This window comes from Tachypleus tridentatus, chromosome 6 (assembly GCF_004210375.1).
Source record: "Tachypleus tridentatus isolate NWPU-2018 chromosome 6, ASM421037v1, whole genome shotgun sequence".
NCBI classification, from domain to species: domain Eukaryota; kingdom Metazoa; phylum Arthropoda; class Merostomata; order Xiphosura; family Limulidae; genus Tachypleus; species Tachypleus tridentatus.
In genome coordinates this window covers 45,487,039-45,499,973 of record NC_134830.1, presented here as the reverse complement: position 1 = coordinate 45,499,973, position 12,935 = coordinate 45,487,039, and positions in this window count along the sequence as shown.

Genomic DNA, 12,935 nt, shown 5'->3' with positions numbered 1-12,935 from the left:
GTAGGTGTAGGGAAAATTGCAACATATCTCAACTGTTTGGCATATCTTCACAATGAATTTCTAAATGGGTTCTGTCAGAAGGTCTCTGTCTTCAGTTCAGGTCCTCTCCTCCTATCCTCCTCTCCAGTTTCCATCCTTTTTGTCTCATCATATTGGTTTGGAACCTCTTACAGAAAGGAGCTATCAAACAGGATCAGTCAGTCTCTCACACATGATTACTTCTTTAAGAAGCTACTTGTGTGGGATTTATAATCAAGTTAAAGAAGCCCCTTCTAACCCCTTTATTCATCTAGTGACTCTTTATAATTCCCATTTAAGTTTGGCCTAGCCTTCTCCAGCTTGGCTCAGGTATATGGAGCAGACAGTCACAAAGACAGTACATACACCTTCTCTTACAGCATGAGATGTTCTTACTCTTTTGGGAATCTGAACTTCCTTGTGAGCTCTCATTCCCTTGGGTTAGGTTCACATGTGTTCCCTTCAGTGGATGCATATCAACCAGTGGAATTTTTCCCACAATCCCTTGAATCATCTGTCTCCCTCCTTCATTAGATCAGGGCCAACCTTGCATGGTAGAATTTCCATTCCTCTCTCTTGTTCTGATGCTCACCTGTTCACAGATGCTTTCTTGGTAAGTTAAGGAGCTTCCTTCAAGTCCTAGAAGATTTTGGGGCAGTAGTCACTCATGGAAACAACATTCCATATCAACCTCCTCAAACTTTTGGCTGTGTTTGGGCAATGTCTCATTTCATTTTGCTTTTCCAAAGGTGGCTGGTGATGTCTCATTCTGATATTTCCACTGTTGTTGGCCATATCACCAAACAAGAGAAAGCCAATTCCTGATCTCTGTGATTTCAGACACTTGATCTCCCATAGTGGGTCCATGATTACAATTTAACCATGTCATGTTCCCAGAACAATGAATCTGATCACTGATTGCTTGTCTCACCATAACTAAGTTCTACCTGTAGAGTGATTCATTCATCCTTAAGTATTTAGTGTACGTGTTTTTGCTTAGGAATGCTACATATAGATGCATCTGCCACTCACTGTAATGCCACACTACCTTTTGTTCGATTTCCTGTTCCTAAACTTTGAGATCTTTAAATGGATATGTTCAGATGGAATTGGGGGGGCTGTATTTATATGCTTACCCTTCTCTCAGACTAATTTCTAGGGTCACTTTCATTGTTTGGATCACTATTTGCTGTGTTTTGCTGGTTATTGCTTTAAATTTGTTGGCTTATATGTGGCTCTCTTTGCTCTGGTCCTTACTGGAACAGCAGCCCCTGTCCTTACTTCTGTATACGTTGCTCCTCCTACAACTACAATCAAACATACCTCATCCAAGGATCACCAAATTCCATATTTGCACATGGATTTTACATTCTCCCTTACCTATCTACCCACACCATTTGGTCTTCCTCATTGTTTGTTGTACCAGAGATGTTGACCTACCTTCAGATTGTGGTACTGTCACTGTAGCTTCTGTTCCTCATTTTTCCCAATTTTTTACTTGGTTGTTTGATTATGGTTTGTCCATGTCAATGGTTGCTAGTTATTAGGCTGTTCTGTCAAAAAATTTATTTCTTCCAGTTCTGTAAGACTTTCACCTTTTTTATTATTTCCTTCCTTTTCTGTTCTTTTCAACTTCTTTGTTCTCTATGACCTTTTCTTCTTCCAGATTGTGATCTTAGTCTTGTTATTAATGCCCTGTCTGGTTCTCCCTTTGAACCCATTGCTGTGTGTTCCTTGTACTGTCTCTTCTTTAAGACAAATTTTCTTCTCCTCTTGGCATATGGTTGTTGTTTCAATGTTTGTGCCATTAATGCTTCCCATATCTTTCACCATTCTTCTTATGTTTCCCTTTATCTGCATTTATCTGCTGCTACCTATGAAAATTATTTTGCTTTTTATTATATTTCCTTACTATTTATTTTCCACAGGTACTCACATTTGGATCTGGATTGTCTTCTCTGTCCCTTGCATTGTTATGTGTCTTGTGCTGTCTCCTTATGTGGCTCCCGTTCCTGCCTATTTATTCCCTGAAATCCCTCTGTATCTTGGGCCTACCTCCTGTTAACCTTTTTGGCTGGGTTCAGCAACTCTTATGGTGAGTGTATTCTGATTTGACAATAGAATGTTGCTGGTTGCATGGAGTTTCATTGCTCCAAATCAGTCACTATGTTCATAGCTGCTTGAATTTATCAACCTTCAGAGGAGATCATTCAAGCATGTGCGGGGTCAGCTTCCAATACACACATAGCACACACTCTTCCAGACTTGGCTATGTCTTTCTTGTTCATGCATCATCTTCCTCCTGTAGCAATTCTCCAGACATCTGTTTACCCTTGACTGGGGTAGGTTAACCTGTTATTATCTTTTTCAGTTAATATACATCATATCTCAGGATCCCACCTAGTGGTGGATGTTTCCTGATCTGATATGCTTAATATTTGGTCTTTGTATTAAATATGTGTATGTATAAGTGCTCACTGTAGAGATGTGGTATTTCTGTAATGCTACTGGATGCCTTCCCATTGGTATGTGTGTTTACATGTATATACCAAACTTTTATTTTCAATTTATTTTATAAAAAAGACCATCACTCGTGGACGTCGTGAGTAAAGCAGATGGGGATTTTTGCTCATTACCACTGACTCATAATTCTTACAATTTGGGTCTTTCTCCTTTTCAAAATAGTGAATTACAGACATCCACTGCACAGTTTCTAGTGTGTTGTTCCTACAGACTCCTCAACGTATTTTCACTCTCTTTCTTCTAGTGGAGAATAGTAGACTATAGAGGTTTTCTCCTGAGTGGGATTGTACAACAGAAGAAATGAAACTCATAACTTAAAAGTACTCACTCAGCAAGGAAAAGAGTGTCATCATTGTAATTACTGAATAAGGAATAATATACTATTCTGGATCCAAGACACTTCCCTCGGATTACGAGTTGAGTGCCTTAACCACCTAGCCATGCCAGGCCAGTTAATCTGTACAAAAAATGTAAGTGAGGGTATTATGGAAAATATCATACGTCAAAAATATTTTTCAAATATTTTAGGTCGCATTATGAAAAATATTGGGGAGTGTTGTTTTTTTTATAATAGAGAAACAAACCTAATATGTGGGTAGACTTTGGATATATATGGACAATACATAATTCATATACAAAAACACACAGTCATGAAACAGAATCACAATTCTATTGCCTAACATATAATAATTTTATAAAAGGTTTACTCTGTGCTTTATTGTCAATTGTAACTTCATTACACGATTTAATTCACTTCTTTTTATCAACATTTTGGAGTTTAAGATGCAGTTACATACGTACATTACGAATTATTTCTTTCTTTAAGATCCATACCCACCTGGCTACTTCAAAAGCGAAGAAAAAAAAGAATGTGTCCAGTGCCCTAAAAATCATTACAGCAACTACTTTGGATCATATAATTATTGGTCCTGTCCAAAAGATGAACATACAAATCCTGGAGCTTCGTCACTGCATGCATGTAGACGTAAATTTTATCAGGCACTTATAAACACACCGTGAAATATTTTATCTGAATTATATCAACACTTTATGAGAAAATCATTATTCATTAACAATAAAAGTGTTACAAAATTATATTATTGTTTTCATTTCAGCACCCGTAATAGTAATGTTATTTTCGCTTCCATTGGTTGTTTGTCACGGTGGGAATACCAGTTATGATACTTTTATTATGGTGAGCAAAAAGTTGCTATTGGTAGAATTTGTTTATCGTTAGGTGCAAAGCCATCCAATAGGATCGAACTTCTAACTGTAATGTTATTAACCTTCAAATTTATAGCTAATTGGTTGAACAGTCTAACAGTTTAGAAATACTTCAATCTATTTAATGTTTATTATCATGATTTTTAAACTGATTTCTTATTATGAATGTTTGTATTTACGATTCTCGTAATGATTAAGTGTTTCTAACTTCTAAACGGGTTAAGACCCAGAAAGGAGTGGAGTTTTAAAACTATATAATTAATTAAACTCGAATTTTTAACTGGTACTTACAGTAGGCAAAATAATATATATTTAAATGCTAATTTTCGTTGTTAGTTAGGCTTACTTAATAGCCAATCCACTCGTTTAGAAATAAAATTGGCGTTTTCATTTTTATTTCTTCCTCTCTTACCCTAATCTAGAATCTAACTTAAAATTGCTTTCCTACAATGAACATTTCTATGTTGATTTAATAGAACAAGAATCCTCTCAATTAAACGTGCCAGTTATCCAGTGTACTAATATACTACTGTAATATTATAATGATGATAAAGTTTGACAGATTGCAATACAATTGTTGTTATTTGCCGCTTAGCTTATGTACTTTTAATGTCTGTAACTATTGACATATTTATCAAAGCTATATCTTCTTTCTCTTTTAGTATTATCATTTAGAAAGAACCCAGACTGAATCCACAACTGGATACTTTAAAGTAAAATCTATGGAACATCCAGAAAAACCTACAAAAGACGAAAGAACAAAAAATTATGATGTGAGTGTTAGCAAACTATTTAGTTCAAGGTTCTATTAAGTAATATTTATATTTGAAAATTATGAAATGAACACAGAAATATAGTTTTACTTTTGTTTGTTTCTGTGAATCATAAAGCTACACAACTGGCTATCTGTGCTGTTCTCACCAGTGGTAACGAAACTCAGTTTCAACGTTATAAGCCTTCAGATTTACCACTGAAGAGAAAAAAAAAACTTAGTTTGAAAGCAAAAATTATTAGTTTCTGTTAAAACGAATTTTGTATTATTTCAGATTTATCAAATGATGTTGTTTCTTTTAGAATATTCTTGTAACTCTGTATAACAGCGTGGAATGGTGGTTAGTGCACTACAGTCGCTAGATCAAATCCTGCCACCGAAAATGACTGTCTTTACCGCCTTGTGGCTATTATACTGTGACAATCATTCTTACTATGCACAAGTCAAAATTTTGCCATGTCTGATTCTGGCCGGTATGGCCAGGTTGTTAGGACGCTCGGCTCGTAATCTGAGGGTCGCTGTTTCGAAACCCCGTCTCACCAAACATGCTCTCTCTTTCAGCTGTGGGCGCATTATAAAGTTATGGTCAATACACTATTCATTGGTTGAAGAGTAGCCCAAGAGATGGTTGTGGTTGTTGTTGACTAGCTGCCTTCCCTGTAGTCTTACACTGCTGCTAATTTAGAAACGGCTAACACAGGAAACCCTCGTGTAGCTTGGGCAAAATTCAAAAACAAACAAAACCGTGTCTATCTCTACTCTGCCCACCACAGGTATTTAAACCAGGTTTCTAGCGTAGTAAATCCACAGACATGCCGCTGGGGGCGCCAAAAATTTATAAAATATATTTTAAGTGTAATATTTTGTTTCACATTATATACCGCAAAAGAGAAAACATGAAAATATGGTTCTTTATAGTTACCTTCATTAAAACGTTTACTGTCATAAAATATACAATTTACAAACTATCTAACATGGAATTAATGTAAATTTATCCTTTATATTAAATTATCCCCTTAACCGGTATACATATACATATATGTAACCACAATTTGATTTTATAAATTTAATGTAATCTAAATTGCATAACTTAAAGTTATACACACGTTTATATAAATTACATGCTAGATGCCCTAAAGAAAGACTGCTATATGCCAGTAAACAGTTTATTTAATGTATTTTAAAACATGTAATGTGACGTAAAACATTAAAGATTATGTTTTGAAAAATATTGTATAAATATTTAGCGCCATTTGAATATCTTATAGTAAGAGTGCAGAAGAAATTGGCTGTGTAAAGATGATGGGAATTGTGAAACCATTGAAACATTTACTAGGACTTACGGAAAACAAAAAGTAAATAAAAATATGAAATTATATGATAAATAAATTGCTTGTATGATTATATTATATTATATTAGTTGAAAAGCAGTACTTGTATGTTTTTTCTGTTAAAGTTTCTCAGTAGAACTATTTCCTGAAGAGCAAATTTTGAAGTTACGAAACCGACAGAAGAAATTAATAAAAAAAAAGGAAATAAAAACTAGATATTCCAATAATTTCTTATTCATATCCATAAGAGAATTTTTTTTCGTGTTTTGGATATGTATCCCAGTGGCACAATGGCAAATATGAGGAATTACAACGTCATAAACCTAGTTTCGATACCAGTAACAGGCAGAGTTACTGTTATCTATAACAGTAGAGATAACAAAAGCCTCTTTTGTTAAGCCTCTAAACAAAAGCTTATTGTTTAGCTTTGGCTTAAATTTAAACAAACGATCAAGCTTTGGTTAGATATCCACATTTTCTTTTTTACTAGAATAACACGAAACCGAAATCAGCATATAATTGTGAAACATGTCTTTACATGTTCCAACGAGAAAGGTAAAATATATCTATAAATGTTTCAGTGAGAATCTTTCTAAAACATTTGTATTATCTGTAGACCAGAGGAGAAACTCTTCTCCTCCCTTCTCAAATTTATCCCAATTGTAGATCTAAAATACACTTTTTTTCCTGTATAAGATGTACGTATCAACAACATTCACATCCTTCTTATGATTATCATAGGTGAAACACAAAACTGTGTTTAACAATATTGAGTTCTTGCACAACTCATAACATTTGTAAACATTGTTGTACAGGGTCTAACAAGTGTATCTTAGATATAACAAAAATATTATGAGAAGTTTCTTACAAAGAAATACGTTTGACCTTCGTCTCTGTTTCATAATTCATTATTATTTGTTTACTCTTTCGTATTTCTAATGTTTCACGGATATCATTGGCTCTAATACCTTACGGTTAAGCCCACAATGACTACCTTCACTCATAATATTTTAATTATGTTTGTTGTAAATAGTCTGCTGTGGCCGAATTGTCGTTATTTTTACTTTTTCTACACGCTTAATGTAAACGAGATTTTATATCACGTCTGTCTGTCCCTTATAGTTTCTTCCGTGTCAACATTAACATTTATAAATTTCAACTTTCTCTGTTAACTGTATGTTGGCTTTTGTATCATCTAATATTTGTTGTATCTTATCTATCGGTTTAAATATAGGGTAAAATATTTGTTTATTTTAAACACATTAACTAATAATTAAATCTTGAACGTAAGGTACAAGTAAACGTTCCTTTTAATGCTTGAGTAAAGAACCACATTAGGTTAATATAACAATGAGCTGGCGTACAAAGATTTATAAATATAATGAAGTGATCTTAATACATTCGTATGGGATACTATGTATATGCCTTGTTTTGTTCCTGTAGTAGAAGTTATTTAGGGTTAGGTAATAAGGTGTTTAATTTATTTCAACGTTTAATGTCAATGCTCAAGTTGTTTTAGAGGATAGTAATCTCTGGCATAAAATGGAATGTCAGTAGAAGGTTAGGGTTAGTGTAATATTTTGTAAGGTTTTTTGAACTTTAATAAAAGACCCATCTATTATGTATGGGCTTAACCTGTAGAGTCTGTAGACGGTGTTACATTCCTTCATTAATTCGATTAAGTTTCTGAGTCTTCTTTATGGGTACAAAGTTGTAATAAAATGTAATAGTGAGTTTCTAAACGGCCCGGCATGGCCTAGCGCGTAAGGCGTGCGACTCGTAATCCGAGGGTCGCGGGTTCGCGCCCCCGTCGCGCTAAACATGCTCGCCCTCCCAGCCGTGGGGGTGTATAATGTGACGGTCAATCCCACTATTCGTTGGTAAAAGAGTAGCCCAAGAGTTGGCGGTGGGTGGTGATGACTAGCTGCCTTCCCTCTAGTCTTACACTGATAAATTAGGGACGGCTAGCACAGATAGCCCTCGAGTAGCTTTGTGCAAAATTCCAAAACAAACAAACAAGTTTCTAAATATAGGGTTTTTTTCCCTAATAGAAACAAATAATTATTCACTTCACGTCTCACATGCGTATATTGATGTGTGTGTATATAATAATTCATAAATATATCAGTTAGAAGTCTCTTGGAAGTGAAGTTATTAATGACAACAATTTTATAATCTTTCTTCTTCAGATATATTATCAGAAAAAATTAACCAAGTGGGAGTTACTAACACTCTTAATATCTTGCCTCAAGAAGACCTCATCTGTTTCAATGGTAACCGTTGAATTACATATCGAAGATAACACACTGTATCATGTACCAGAACATCCACTTATTTCAAAGGTGGCCGTACCCAAAGGGTATGGATTTTGAAATAAATCTGGCTCTCAGCTTAAATGGTTCCCCGAGCGTTCTACTCACAATATGCAGAACGCAGATTTGTGCTCATGTCACACCAAACACACTTTTAGCCGGGGGGGGATAGTTATAATATGATGATCAGTCTCACTATTCGTTGGTAAAAGTGTAACCCAGTAGTTAACGTTGGGTGGTGTTGAGAAGATACCTTCCTTTTCTAGTCTATAACTTCTAAGTTAAGGACAATTAGCGTAAACAACACACGTGTAGCGTTGTGCAAAATTCAAAACAACCCAGTCAAACGTAGCATTTACGACATTACAAAAAACTAGTGAAGTACTGAATAAACATTTTGAAACTGGAAAGACGTTTTCTTATTTTATCTAAATCAAATAGGGAACGTTCGGTTTGAAAAAAGATGCGTATCAGTTAATGTATATTATATATTGTTCATTATAGATGTCTTTCAATCACCATGATGAACATATATATTTGTATTAGTTACTATCAAGCAGACATACCTGTTACCATATAATTGTTTGTTTGTTTTGTGTATAGCTACAGGAAAGTTAATATAGCAGCGGACGACTAAAATAAATGTAGCTAATTATCACCACCTACCGCTAACTGACTCTTCAAACAAAAATTGTATATAGACCGTGAATTAAAAATTCTCCCACGTGTGAAAGGGTGGAAATGTTTGATGTGACGGGGATTCGAACTCGCGACTCTCAGATTACGTGTCTAGTGCCATCTGAACGCAATCTTATATCTCATCTTTGTCTTCAATATCTTCTAAGTGTCGATTTTCAGTTATAATTTTATGTAGACCTTTAATTCTTGTATTTGAAAATCAGGAAGACAAATTTTGTAACGTATTTTACGTGACCCTGAAATAAACATAAAAAATGTAGTCACTACTTTTGCCAGCATGTAAATATTCATGCAAGTTTAATTTCACAGGACGAATTTCAACTATCATATTTCCCGATACACTTTTGTACTTTTTTACTGTGGAGTGTAGGTAATATAGTAACTGTTGAATGAAAGTAGACAGGAACATGTAAACTGCATCGCATTTAATATACCCTGTGTTATCGAAGTATTTCATGTAATACCAGGACTCTTTAGTTTAGCTGGTATACAGCAGATCTAGTAGTTGTTGAGACACTACTTATACTGTCAAACTGGTTGAACAATAATTGTTTGGGTTTGAACTTGTTTAAATTGGTGAATCGTGATATTAGTTAATGTTATCAAAGTTATTAGCCACTAAAATTAAGGCCAGAATTTATCAATATAACACAGTTTATATAAATAAATATATATCTATAGATCTATGATGAAATTCACTTTTGTGTAAATGTTGCATAACAAATTCAGTAATTGTAATTATTGTTTCTATTTCAGTGACAAAAATATATAAAAAGTCGTTCAAGAAGCGACTCCAGGGTTGACAAAGATCTGTCACGAGGGCTGTACACAGAATATTTTCTACAAGAAACACGTCTATCGACCTCGTGAAGTAGAGAAACAACAAAAATGTTGACGTCACAGATCCAGACGATCATTTTATATTAAGACAACCCGTGTGTGACGATTTGTAAGTATCAGGTTTTTATGATTTTAGTAGGATACTGAATGTTTATACTGCATATATACAACGTAATGTATTGTATTACAAGATGCAAGTTTAAATTCATTAATTGTGGTTATTAAAAAGTGGTCAAGATATGGCCTTACTGGCCTTCTTACGGCCCTCTAAAAACATATATGTTTCTGACTACTTACGACTAAATAATCATTTTTCATAATGTATTGTTTAGACGAAGGTTAAATACTAAAACTTTGGGGGTACGTGGCTTTGTGGAGAATATTAGGTGTGTTTTCTGATACTACTGGAAGTCATACTGACTATTTACATGTATTTTACCTAATGAAATGACGATATTTCGTTAGTGGTCAAGTTATTACATAAAAATGTTCTTTATACAATAATCATTTTCTGATTCACACAATGGTATTGTTATCATGGTCTAAAAAAAACTCATAATCAGATTATATGTGCAAAAGGGAGATTTACAGTGGATATTTAGTTGGTGTTTTGTGTTTCAGACTATCATACATTTAAACAGAAATATGTCGAGAGCTCATAATTTTCCAAACCCTTTTAGAATGTCTATTGGTAGATTAATACTGATATTTTCAATTGAAATTACTTACTGGATTTATCTGCATTTTGCTCAACTTTTAGACATTAAGAGATACAATATTTTTTAATAACCATGTGGTGCTTTTTATGTTTTTACTCTTATCCGTGTGGCATGACACCAATTGGATACCTTAACTTTTTAGTCCACGTTAATATAAAAGAGAAACAACAGTCTGTACTTTAACTACAACTGTTTTCTCCTCACGTGACGTATCAAACCTCACTCATGTCACTCTACACTGGAGGATACTAATTATATAATACAATATTAATTCTCAGCCGCTCTCCGAATACACAGCGGTTCTTTTTTATTATTATTACAGTGTAAGACGGCCTTTGGGGATCTTCTCTTTTAACCGTTTGCACTATTATACTGTAGCGTGTTATATGTCTGTCTCTCAGTTAGTAAACACTAAAATGGTGCCACATAAGGGGCACTTAACGTTGTAATTTGTACTGCCGCGACGTTAGTGTAACGTGCACATCCAATGAATCACGAGAAGAAATATAAACTCTGTAGGATACAACACAGCATGACGTATGAACTTGAAAAATTATTTTTGTTACTCTTCATTGAAAGAAAACACGTTAGAGGTCGCTTCACTAATTTATTAATATATTTCGAATCTAACCAAAGATAAGAGGATTATGTATTTAACTTATTATTTTTTAATTAATTTATTATAGAGAAAACAAAACTAACCTGGCAAGTATGATGGTATAATACCTCAGAAAATAAGGTAACACATAATTTCAAAATACAATAAAAACTGTTTTTAACCAATGATTATACCATACCAAAGGTCGAAAGGATGAAACTATTAAAAGTCAAAATTACCAAGTGTAAAAGTTACTGTTATTGTATTTTGAAATTAATTATTCAGTCTAGCAGATTCCTTACCAGATATCAAGCTAAAGCTAGGTTAGACGCTATATAGGTTTTATATAAATTAGTTTGTAACTGGATTAGAAATCAAACTCCAAACTCATTAGCCTATACGTCCTTCTGTTATATTCATAACAAAGATAAATAATGGTATTAGCAATAATTTTTATACATTTATTATTATTATTAATAAACCTAGCAATGTAGCTTTTCTTATAAAGTGTTTCAGAGGGCTACTCCTGCATATTGGTCCTTAATTTTTCAATTAATAGACTAGAATATTCTCAAGGGATCAGTCTATCCTGTTCGGCACTGTAGCTCAGTTGGAATTACATTCATATAAATATCGATTTTTTATTGACGTATTTGAAGTTCACACCAAACACGCTCTCCCTTTCAACCGTGAGGGCATTATAACGTGATGATCAACCCCACTATTCGTTAGTAAAAGAGTAACCCAAGAGTTGGCGGTGGGTGACGATGATTAGCTGCTTTCCCTCTAGACTTACACTGCTAAATTAGTGACGTCTAGCACAGTTAGCCCTCGTGTAGTTTTGCGCGAAATCCAAAAACAAGCAAACACTTAAGTGTGTTGATCACTGTAACCTGGTGTTAAGCGAGCCCTAATTAGTGAACGTAACGCAAGGTGTGTTAGACTAACGGTGTATCCATCCCCTCGTCAGTAGTATAATATACGTTCAATACATAATGGGATTTAACCGTCGCTCTTGTAGAAAGTGAGTTTTCTTGCAACGGGACGCGAACCATAAACCATGAGATTCACAGTACGACACGTTAACCATTTCGGCACGCCAAATCATGTACTCTGTAAACCTCGATTTTTAGTTAGTTGTGATTGTCTGTCCCTCGGATTTACAATGCTAAAATCAGGGGTTCAGTTCCCTTCAGTGGACACAACAGATAGCCCTGAACAGAATGTATCTAACACATCTGTATATGATCCACACTTTTAGCTGAGTTGGCGTTATAACCGTGATAGTCAAATTCCGCTATTTGGTTAATAATGGCTAGGCAGGCAGCAAGTGTTGGCCGATTGCCATCTGTCTCTGGTCATCAGCTCGAAATTAGAGATGACTGAGTATGACCTGAACCTTTACGGCAAATGTGTCCATAAGATAGTTTTCGGGTTGAAGCTTCTAGTACACAGAACTTCTACGCCCTTGGGCCCCTCCTGCCAGTGACATAGCGGTACGTCTGTAGGTTTACAATGTTCAAAATCACTTTTCAATTCCTATTGTGAGAAGACCAAATGTAGCCCATTTGAAACTTTTGAACGTAACGACAACCAAGCCACATCTTCGATGTCACGTTTCATGAATGCGGACCTGCACCAGTTTGTGGGTCACAACCATTTTCAGCAGAATCTGATCTATTGTTAAATCCTTGAGTATTTCTGTATTTATTAACTAGAAATTAATCTATCTTTTCTCCGTATTAAACCTTTTGTTTGTTTGTTTTGGAATTTCGGACAAAGCTACGCGAGGGCTATCTGTGCTAATTTAGAAGTGTAAGACTAGAGGGAAGGCAGCTAGTCATCACCACCCACCGCCAACTCTTGGGCTACTCTTTTACCAACGAATAGTGGGACTGT